This window comes from Symphalangus syndactylus, chromosome 19, assembly GCF_028878055.3.
Source record: "Symphalangus syndactylus isolate Jambi chromosome 19, NHGRI_mSymSyn1-v2.1_pri, whole genome shotgun sequence".
Taxonomy (NCBI): Eukaryota; Metazoa; Chordata; class Mammalia; order Primates; family Hylobatidae; genus Symphalangus; species Symphalangus syndactylus.
The window spans coordinates 11,550,748-11,558,972 of NC_072434.2; positions in this window are offsets into that span (position 1 = coordinate 11,550,748).

Sequence of the window (8,225 nt, forward strand, 5' to 3'; positions counted from 1 at the left end):
CTGGTTTCAGATTCATCAGAATAGGGGCTTGGCAAAGTCATGAAGATAGAGACCCCCTCCCCGCACACTCTGTTTCGCGGGTGACTGTCCGCCTGTGACCCTCTGCTCACCTCACTCTACCCTGCAGGCTCCCCTCCACCTGCCCCTCCAGACACCTCCTCCTCACTCACCTCTCTGGCTTCCACTGTCATTACCTGTTGGTGACCCCAGATCTCTAATGTCTCCTTCCCAGATCATCTATCCATTGCCTACAGGAGTTTCCAGTTGGAAGGCTGCAGAAATGACAACCTCCTCCCCAGACCTGCTCCTCCCTTCTCCTTATCGCAAGTGACATTATTCACTCGCCTGGTTGCTTGTCCAGACAACTGAAGTTCAGAGAGGTTAAAACACTTGCCCAGAGGCACACAGCTAGTGAGTTATGGTAAAGCAGAGATTTGGACCCAAGTCTGACTGTTCGCAAAGCCCATGCTAGTACCAGCATGCTGTGCCACCTTACTGACGAGGTGAGCGTGTCAGCTCCTTTCCACACCTCATGCTGTTCCAAGCGCTGGCCCTATACAAGGTAATCGATCTGACAGACCAACACTACCCACTTGTGATGTGCCAAGCTGTGTTCCAGGTGTTAGGATCCCAAGTTGCCTAAGACACAGTCTTGCTCTCTAAGACTCAGAGAGAAAAAAAAAAAATTGATCATGGCCATTTAGTGTCTTCTGTGCTTTGACAGAGGTAAGTACATGTGCTTGTGCTCAGGGAACATGTGTAAGAGCAGCACCACCTACCTCACACCTTGGGGATCAGGGAAGGATCCCCAGGAGGTGAGCTGTGAGTTGGGTTTTGAAGGTCAAGTAAGAGTTAGCCAGAAAACAAGGTCTTGGGTAGATGAGAAAAACACAGTTTCTTTGCACCCACACAACATTTCTGACACCAGAGGTCTGGGTTATTTCCCCCAGTGACCAATTCTCCAACACCAACTGGGTGTCCTACAATTTAATTCTGACACTATCAAGCTGCAGTTCCCGTCAGATCCCACATGTTCGGGGCTCAGTTCCACCAGACTGCCCCCATTGCAGATGCCAATGGCAAGTCTGGGTCTCACGTATTTCTTTTTTTTTTTGAGACGGAGTCTCGCTCTGTCGCCCAGGCTGGAGTGCAGTGGCGCAATCTCGGCTCACTGCAAGCTCCGCCTCCCGGGTTCACGCCATTCTCCTGCCTCAGCCTCTCCGAGTAGCTGGGACTACAGGCGCCCGCCACCACGCCCGGCTAATTTTTTGTCTTTTTTAGTAGAGACGGGGTTTCACTGTGGTCTCGATCTCCTGACCTCGGGGTCTCACGTATTTCTGACCAAACAGCTATAAGTTAGCGGTTCCCATGGCCCCCTCCCTTGGGCTCAATAATTTGCTAGAATAGCCCACAGATTCAAGGGCCCACAGATCTCAGAGAAACACTACATTTACCAGTTTATTATAAAGGACACAACTCAGGAACAGTCAGATGGGAGATGGATAGGGCAAGGTAGGGGTGGGGCAGGGGGTGGGGCTTCCATGTCCTCTCTGGGCACCCACCCTCCAGCACCTCCACGTGTTCTGCAGTCTAGAAGCTCATCAGATCTCACTGTTCAAGAGTTTTCACAGACCTCAAAATCCAGCACCCAAATCCCATTCCCAGAGGCTGAAGGGTGGGTGGGGTAGGTGAGGGTGCGGTTTGAAATAATATATATTGATGACGCTCCAGCAGTTTTAAGCAAAATCTTGAGCCATTTATGTCCAGAATTTTTGACAAACAAAACCAGACAAAACAACCAATCCCACAAAACAAAACTAAACAAAAACCAACCAGCCAAACAACCAAACCAAACCAAACCAAACCAAACCAAAAAACCCTAGGCTTCATTGTTTTGGGATGCACTGTCACACTGAATCATGCCTGTACCTGATGTTCTAGAAGAGTTCAGTTTCCTCTCAGGGTAATCAGTTATGTGATAAAGAGGTGTTAGATACTTGGTGATGATTTAAAATCCAATCTCAATTTGGTCCCACCTTGAGATCTGTTCATTCTTTTTTTTTTGTTTTTTGAGACAGAGTCTCGATCTATCTCTCAGGCTGGAGTGCCGTGCAGTGGTGCAATCTTGGCTCACTGCAGCCTGGACCTCCTAGGCTCAAGAGATCCTCCTTTCTCAGCTCTCCTGAGTAGCTGGGACCACAGGCATGTGCCACCCCGTCCAGCTAATTTTGAACTTCTTTTGTAGAGACAGGGTCTCACTATGTTGCCCAGATTGGTCTCAGACTCCTGGGGTCAAGCGATCCTCCTGCCTGGGCCTCTCAAAGTGCTGGGGAGATCTGTTCGTTCTTTTTTTCTTTTCTTTTCTTTTTTCTCCTTTGTTTCTTTCTTTCTTTCTTTCTTTCTTTCTTTCTTTCTTTCTTTCTTTCTTCTTTCTTTCTTCTTTCTTTCTTTCTTTCTTCTTTCTTTCTTCTTTCTTTCTTTCTTTCTCTCTTTCTTTCTTTCTTCCTTTCTTTCTTTCCCCCTCCCTCCCTCCCTCCCTTTCTTCCTTCCTTCCTTCCTTCCTTCCTTCCTTCCTTCCTTCCTTCCTTCCTTCCCTCCTTCCTTATTGAGACAGGGTCTTGCTCTGTTGCCCAGACTGGAGTGCAGTGGCGCGATCTCAGCTCACTGCAATCTCTGCCTTCCAGGTTCAAGCAAATCTTCTTCCTCAACCTCCCCAGTAGCTGGGACTACTGGTCCACGCCACCATGCCCGGCAAATTTTTGTATTTTTAGTAGAGACAGGGCTTCACCATATTGGCCAGGCTGGTCTCGAACTCCTGACTTTGTGATCCGCCCACCTCTGCCTCCCAAAGTGCTGAGATTACAGTTATGAGCCACCACACCCAGTGATCTGTTATTCTTAATGGAAAAATGCTTGGTACTTTATAAGCCAAATGATGATGCAATTGGCCCTATTTTAGTCCAACAGGGAAAAATGCAAAAATTATACATTTCAGCAGACCTGGTACATTTGATAGCTTAAACTGACATAAAAATTGTCTTTTAAAACTAAGATAAAACAAAATGGGGATAGTGATACTTCCTCATGGAGTTGTGGGAAGGGTGGAGTGAGATTCATGTGCAAAGAGTTTGCACAGTGCTGGGCACATCAAGGACACTGATGGGTGAGAGTTCCCAGTGTTGGGACCATTGCTGGGGTGGGAGTGGCCTGTGCCTCCATCAGGGAAGAAGGGCAGATGAGCCTTCCGGAACGTACTCCTCAGAACCTGGGTCCTAAGTCTGCACGCATGTCCCCTACGTGTGTTCTCTGCCGGGGCATTAGCGGACAGGGACTCTTGTCCACATGAAAGCACTCGGGGGAATCATGGCTTGCTAAAGCCAGAGCACAAGGCGGAGATCACCTGCACCTACCCACCCTACATGGAAAGGACAGCTGAGTCCCGAGAGGGCCGTAGGGTCACAACTTCCTAGGAAGCCGGGGCTGGAGCCAGGCCGCCTGCTTGCCCTCTCTATGGCTGTGCCCCGCTCTGTGCTGCCCAGGCTGCTCCTCAGCCGCAGCGCCTTCAGTCCCATCTGGCCTAGAGGGAAGGGAGTGCGGGTCGCCCGGCCCCTGGAAGCTCACCTCTAAAGCCCCGAGGGCACCGTAGGGGACGCTGTGTCCACAAAGGCTCCTAGGAGGAGCTTTCATGACACTTTATGGGAAAAAGTCCCACAGCCCTGCACTGAGCCTTCACCTCACCTGAGCTCTTCTCAAAGTCAAGTCAGAGCGGGCGGGGGGCGGGGGGCAGAAACTGAAGTGCAGAGTGAAGGGCTCCGAGAAAGCACTGCCAGGCCTGGGCCGACAGGCCCCGTGGCACCTTCGGGAACATCTCTGTCCATGAAAAGCTGCAGTCTGCTGTTACTCTTTCAGTAACGGGGTCACTATTTCTATATTCGGACACTGCGCAGTCTCTAGGCCTCCCGAGGGTTTGAGTTCTCCGGAGTCCAGACTCATAATCCACACCTCCCTCCCCCTGAAAAAAAAAGCGTGCGGGCCCAGGTAGGTGAGCGGCGGGGCTGTCCCTTCAGCGCCGGGAGGGAGAGGGCGCCCCCACCTGGTGACAGGCAGCATGGCAGCGAGAGGCCAGGGCTGAACGCGCCGCAGGATCCTCTCCTGGTGGCCTTGTCCCTGGGTGCCCCTCAGAACCACCCGGGGACATCCCCAAATTACAGAAACCTGGACCCTCACCACAGACCCTGAATCAGGAAGTACGAGGTGTGCCCCAGGCATTTTAAAACAACAACAACAACAGCAAGCTCTATAGAGCTTCTGATCAACACCCAAGTTGAGAACCGCAGGGTATTAAGATCAGAGATGAGGTGTCAAAAATAACTTCCAGCTAACAATAGTTAAGGTGCCAACACTTGTGAATCATTTGTCATTATATGTAAATTAGAGGCCCGTGGCAGTGGCTCACGCCTGTAATCCCAGCACTCTGGGAGGCTGAGTCAGGAGGATCACTTGAGCTCTGGAGCTTGAGACCAGTCTGGGCAACATGGTGAGACCCGTCTCTACTAAAAATAAAAGCGAATTAGCCAGGCCTAGCAACCAGTGCCTGTAGTCCCAGCTACTGGAGAGGCTGAGGTGGGAGGATTGCTTGAGCCTGGAGGTCAAGGCTGCAGCCAGCTGTGATTGCTCCACAGCACTCCAGCCTAGGCAACACTGAGACCTTGTCTCAAAAAAAAAATTATATATATATATAAAAAATATAATGTGTATATATATATATATAAAATATGTGTATATATATATATAAAATATAATGTGTATATATATATATATAGAAGAGAGAGAGAGATACACACACACATATGTGTATGTACATATGATTAGAGCGGATATGAGGCCATTCCTCTAACTCTCTCTTTCCTTTGCATTCTCAGAGAGAAGGCCAATGTGGGGGCTCTGCCAGGTGCTCTACATGCCTGCAGCCCTCCTGAGCCTTGTTGGAGACTATCACTGATCTCTGCCCCAGTTAGGATGGTTTCAAATTGGTCTAGTCTAGTGCTTTACTGGCTTCCCAAAAGCTGTGGGCTAAGTTCAAATGGGGGACTCCCCTGGAAGTGTGCCTGAAAAGCAGATGTCATCCACACTGTGTTTCTCAGCAGGAAGTCGCCCCCCCCAGCACAGCTGTTCACTGTGACAAGCATAGGAGCCCCCAGGGACTGTGCTGAAGAGCAGATTCTGATGAGCAGGGCCGGGTGGGGCCTGAAAGTCGTCATCTCTAACAAGCTCCCAGGGGACACTTTGTTGCTCTCCAAGGACCACATGTGAGGGTCTACACCACTTACTGACAACACTGCTCTAGCTATGACCAGCTGGAAGGGCTTCCGAAGAGGAGCTTCATAGCTAAGCTGACCAGCCCTCCTGGTTTGCCTGGGGCTGAGAGGTTTGCCCAGACTTGAAACCTGGGATGGTCCCAGGGAGACCAGAATTCTTGGTTACCCTGTGCACAGCTATGGCCCAATACAATTAGTTTAGGTAAAGCCTTGACATAGACATCTGAGAAAGGCTCAAGAATGCTTACAAAGAAACAAACAAGGTGTTCTAAATCAATCTAGTGTAGAAAAAATACTCTTAAAGCACCGAGGGAAGGTAGATTAAATTCAAGGTCATCATGAAACTGAGCTTCTTGAGAGCTGAGTTCTGAGCGGGATGGGACAGAAAAGGGATTAGGGAATGATCTAGGTTGGGATGGAGGAAAGGGCTCCCATTGCTATACATGCCGGCTTTGGTTAGTGCTGATTTCATGAAAATCCAGGTTCATCTGAGTTGTCAGAACCTACAAGACTGTTAAAATCATATTCAAGTGTGTGCTGTCATATTTGTATTAAATTCCTGTATCTACTTATTTTAGGCCACTTTCTCTCCCCAAAAGCCATGGCAGTTAACCTGGCCCTAAACCTAAGTTGCCCTGGCCTCCCTGCCCAGGTGGCTTCTAGAGAATGTCACATAATGCAGTGGTTTAATGGCCTTCCCTGGTGACCACAGCCCTGGTCTGGACGTGGTCCTGTCTCTGCCCTGCCATGTGTCATGTGACCTAGGTAGAAAGGGAGTCAGCGTCTACCTGTCTGTGCCTGTCCTCCTGCCCTTACAGGGATGGCTGAGGCATGAGGGCTCTGACAGCCCTGGAGACACACAGAACCTCACCAATATGGAAGAGTCTGGGAAAAACTTGGGGCCACCCTGAGAAGGCACTTCACAACAAAGACAGCACACGGTACTTTTTGGAGGGCAGCCATACTCTGGCCTATGGGTTTGGTTCCTAGAACTCGAAGTATGTGGGTTTCCTGAGTGTATAAAATCCCGAGAGATGGTAATAAACCATATCGTTTGGGATGAGGTACAGAGAGCCTTCATATTTATAAAATATATGAGTCCAGGCATGGTGGCTCACACCTATAATCCCAGCACTCTGGGAGGCCAAGGCAGGAGGATTACTTGAGCTCATGAGTTTGAGACCAGCCTGGGCAACATAATGAGAGCCTGTCTCTACAAAAATAAAATAAAATAAAATAAAATAAGAAGTTAGCTGGGCATGGTGGTGTGTGCCTGTGATCACAATTATTCAGGAGGCTGAAGTGGGAGGATTGCTTGAGTCTAGGAGTTCGAGGCTGCAGTGAACTATGATTGCACCACTGCACTCCAGCCTGGGCAACAGAGTGAGACCCTGTCTCAATTAAAAAAATATATATATGTATGTATGTATATGTGTGTGTATATATATATACATATATATGTATGTGTGTGTGTGTGTATATGTATGTATGTATATATCCAGCTTTATCTCTTTAGCCGTGGTTAAGATTTGAACTTTGGAATCAGGCAGAACTGTAGGTCCAGCTCTGGCATTTTCTCACCCTCTAGAGCCTGGGTTTCCTCATCTGTAAAATAGAGATGGCAACAGTGCCTCCTCTTCGGGGCCTCTGGGCCTTGGCCGTCACACAATGCTCCTCCAAGAGCAGCTATGTTATCACTACTCTTATCTCACAGACAGCTGGAGGAGGGTCACCGGGGCGGCGGGCGCTCTGCAGGAGGCCTCCTTTAAGGGCAGTTGTCATTAGCACACTGTTAGTAATGGGAAGCTCCAAGATGCTGCCAAACCACTTGAAAAGATGTGTTAGAAATCCCCATTGGGTAAAGAACAAAATTCTCAGTTCACAGAGCTTAGTCAACGCTTTTGTTGTTGTTGTTGTTAATAAATGCTTTCTTTTTGAAGTTTTAGATTTATAGAAAAGCTGTAAAGATAGTACAGAGAGTTCCCATTTCTCACAGCGGTGCTGCATTGACTCCCTGCTGGTGTGGGCTTGCAGTGGTCCAGTGGTTCAGTTTTGGTCTGGCTTCCTTTTTTCTGTGGTGAGTGTCTAGCCCACAAGCTGAGTTATGGAGATGCTGCAGCTTTTGTGTTTGTAAAAATGACCTCGATCCCCGCCTACACCCGTTTCCTCTGTGTGCAGAAACACACATGTGCACAGGCCCACCCACAGCATGCGGTCATGCCGTGTGAGGAGCACACCCACTGAGCTAGGCTCAGGCGGTCCCTGACTGCTACCCCTGCAGACCCAAGGTCGACCAGCGCCCCTGCAGAGGAAGCACTGTTACCATCTCGTGGCTTCTGGATGGTCCAGAGGGGGCTTTCTTGGAGATAAGTGAGCCAGACCTCCAAGAATCTGTGGGGTGGGTGGGCACATTTGGGTGTTCTCTTTTGCAGATGAGAAGTATTCATGGTGGCCTGAGGCTTGAGGCTTAAACACTGTGAGCTTCACTTTCCTTTTCTGGAAAATGGGAATAAACCAATGCTTCAGTCCTGGGAATGTGGTGAAGAGTGAAGGAGAAGTGTGAGTAGCACCAGGCCTGGCACGGATGAGTGCGGTGCTTTTATCATTCCAGCCATGCCAGGTGGACATGTGGCCTCAGCTCACCAGATTCTCCTGCCCTCTGCCTCTGCCCAGGGTGGAGGGGAGTGAAGAAGATAGTGCCACAGCCCGGCACAGGCCTGAATCATTGTATGCTTGACAGGCTCCAAGGCCTCCTTAAGTTAGGTCTTCGCTCTGTGTACCATGACATTCCTCCAGAAAAACAAAAGTGCAAAGAACATCTTCTAATTTAAAACATGTTTTATGGCCGGGCTTGGTGGCTTATGCTGTAGCAGGATGAGCCGCAGACAAAACTCCTCAGACTCCAGG